At 46.6% G+C, this 3,255-nt stretch overlaps 1 pseudogene; it reads left to right on the forward strand.

The window, feature by feature from the left end:
• Window positions 1-1,806: 1,806 nt before the first annotated feature.
• On the forward strand, window positions 1,807-2,716 carry LOC120288996 (annotated as a pseudogene).
• The last annotated feature ends 539 nt before the right edge of the window (window positions 2,717-3,255 follow it).

Consider the following 3,255-nt stretch of genomic DNA (forward strand, 5'->3'; position numbering starts at 1 on the left):
AGAAAACGACGAGCAGCTGCTTGTGGATGTCAAGGCTCCGGAAAGAATGATGAAAAACTTTTTTAACCTTTCCTGAACGAGAAAATTATGGCTATGACACGTGTCCAAAATGGGGCTCAAATGTCGGGGAAAATTTTTCTCTCCCTTGGACAATCTCTCTCCCAACTCTCTCTCTCTCTCTCTCTCTCTCTCTCTTCTTTTGCCGCCCCTCTCTTTTTCCACCAAGCCCTCGTCAATTTACAAACCACTGCATTCAACCGACGAACTTCGTGATAGTGGAGGCAACCTTTCAAGGCGGAGGCGGAGGCTATGCAGTGGTTTGTCGGACAAGGGCATGGTCATGACTCGGAGGGAGGGAGAGAGGACACAATCGGGAGGGGCAGTGATTTGGCAATGGTGAAGCCAAAGGGCAGCGCGGTGGCTCGTCGGGTGGATGAGGGCTCAGTGGTTCATCAGAAGAGAGAGAGGGGGGGTAGAGTCGAGAGAGAGAGAGAGAGGAGAGATGAGAGAGAAGAGTGCCCGCTCAATTCAAAATAGTCTGATATTTACACCCCATTTTAAACAAGTATTGCAATCTCAGGACCCTTTCTATTTGTTGCACCGGCACTTTTTATACGGCCCATATTTTCTCTTCTTGGACACTCTTTCTTTTCTCACTATGGTGCATGTGTCGTGTATTCAATATGTGTGGCTTTCGTATTTTTCAATTGGGAAGCCGCATGCTTCCTATTAGGCTCCAACGTTTTCCAAAATACCTAACTTCCAAATTTTGATATTCAACTTAGGCATTTCTTCTAATTAAATATTTATAAAATAATATGAATAATTTTCCAAGTATTTTATTTAATAATTTGATAATCAATTATTCCAACTTTCTCTACGATACAAATTTTGGGCAACGGATATTTTATGGGTTTGGCCAAATTTACATGCTCAAATGGGCTTATTCCAACATATTAATTAAGTTTAAACCTTCCATATAAATCCATTTGCTGCTAATCCAATGCAAATGCAACTACCAAATAAAAGATCATAAAACTATATGCATTTTAACTAATATATTTCTATAGGTATTGGGGTGGATCCCAAATTTTCAATAAAATAAACAATTAATTGGGTCGCCAAAATTTATATGTGAACAACCGTCCTCTTCGAAAATGAGCTCGTTGAAATTGCATTAAAAAAAATGATGTCTAAATTTTGACTAAGTACATGGATGATACTTTTGTTGGGAATATGAGTCCCATTTTTTTCTTTTGTATGTAATGTGAGGCTACTGCCAATGTATGACACGAAAGGACATGATTTTTCCACGAATGAAATGAGTCTAATCATTCGATAGCATCTCGCGGTGTCCAATATTCCGTGGTGGCAGGGTGTTTCCCAAAATCTTAGAATGATGGGCCCTTCAATGGCCGACCTCTGACCCTTTGACCTCGACAGCTCTCCCTTCCTCTCCCCCACGTCTTCCCTTCTTTCCCTTCGCTCCGATGAAAATAGAAAGTCCCCGCGCCTTCTTCACACCGTCGTCAAAACCTCAAAAAGGAATTTGCAGCCCCCACCACCCTCCCTAACCCCACCCCAAATCCAATCCACTTGCCACGTCACGGCCCCACATGCACACGTGTCGCACGGTGAATTGCTAGCCACTTGGCACGACCCTCACTCGCTCCACAGCTGGGTTCACACTTCAAGTCCCAGTCACTCCTGAGAACGTGTCTGTTTCCTCCCTAATCCCGTGTCCCCACTTCATATATATATAACACAACACCCCCATATCAATAAACACTTACTTCGCCTCACCAGTCACCACACTCATTATCCGCTCCATTCCAACTCAACAGCTATCGCAGTATCCCTGTGCAGACGTCCTCCCATGAACTCTTCCTCTTATATCTCCCACCCCAACTCCTTTAGCTTCGACTTCGCTGAGCCGCCTCTCGTTGCTGCTCTCCCACGACCGGAGCGCAGCGCCCGGGAACTTCTCTAGGGAGGAGGTGCGCCTCGCGTCCGACCACCCAAATAAGCCCGCCGGCAGGAAGAAGTTCCGGGAGACACGCCGCCCCGTGTACCGTGGGGTGCGGCTGCGCGACTCGGGGAAAGTGGGTCTGCGAGGTCCGCAAGCCCAGAAAGAAGTCGAGGATCTGGCTCGGCACCTTCCCCACCGCAGACATGGCGGCGAGGGCGCACGACGTGGCGGCGCTCGCGCTGAGGGGCCAGTCAGCCTGCCTCAACTTCGCAGACTCCACGTGGCGGCTGCCCGTGCTGGCGTCACCCAACACCAAGGACATACAGAAGGCAGCAGCCAAGGCCGCGGAGGCATTCCAGCTGGTGGAATCCGAGGATGTGATGTCGGGGAACGAGAAGAAGTTGCATTCGGAAGAGGGAGTGTTGTACGACGAGGGAGGACATCTTCGGGATGCCGGGGTTGCTCGCCAATATGGCGGAGGGGATGCTCTTGTCTCCACCAGAATGCGGCGGAGATATATATGCCGGAGAGGACGATGGGAACTTGGATGCATACGCGCCATTATGGAGCTATTCCATCTGAACATTTCTCAATTTCACTTTAAGTGTTTTGTCGTTAGGGACGACTTCGATGCCCTACTTAATAAGTGTTTTAATGCGGACAAAAGTTGAAGGGTATGAGCGCAGATATTTTCGGAAGCCATTTTTGTGGTGTGCCATTAGATAAAAAGCTGTGTTAACTGTAACATCGGGCGTTTGCATATAGTTAATAAAAAAAACTACCGAGTCATCATGAATTTGAGAGAAGTGGCTTTCAGACTTATCCAATTTATCTTCGAATGTATCATGTCTATGGCAAAGGTGCGCCAACGAAATTCGTATGGATTCTTTAAGTTCAAGCCCTTTTTGCTCGCGGCTAAATTCTAGAGGAGCCCAGCAAATGTGTCCAGACCGTTAAGAAGGTTACTAAACGATCACGTTCGGTCGATGCTTCGCAAATAGCTCATGGATAAATGAAAATGACAGAATGCATAGACATAGACAAGACGCAGTCCTATATGAATGTATTAATCTTGAAGACATGATAATGATCCATATTGAAATTGATTTTTTTTTTCGTGCTCAAGAGAACTCACATTGTCTTCGGCCGCTCCATGTTCTAAGGACTGCACCGAACAAGACCTTGGGTTTCCTTCGGCCCATGAACTTTCTTCAAGTCACTCTGGAATGATTAAAAGATGGCAAGGCAAGCGACCATACAGACTAACGTGCAGGCATGAAGCAGGA

Source organism: Eucalyptus grandis, chromosome 1 (genome assembly GCF_016545825.1).
Source record: "Eucalyptus grandis isolate ANBG69807.140 chromosome 1, ASM1654582v1, whole genome shotgun sequence".
Classification (NCBI taxonomy): Eukaryota; Viridiplantae; Streptophyta; class Magnoliopsida; order Myrtales; family Myrtaceae; genus Eucalyptus; species Eucalyptus grandis.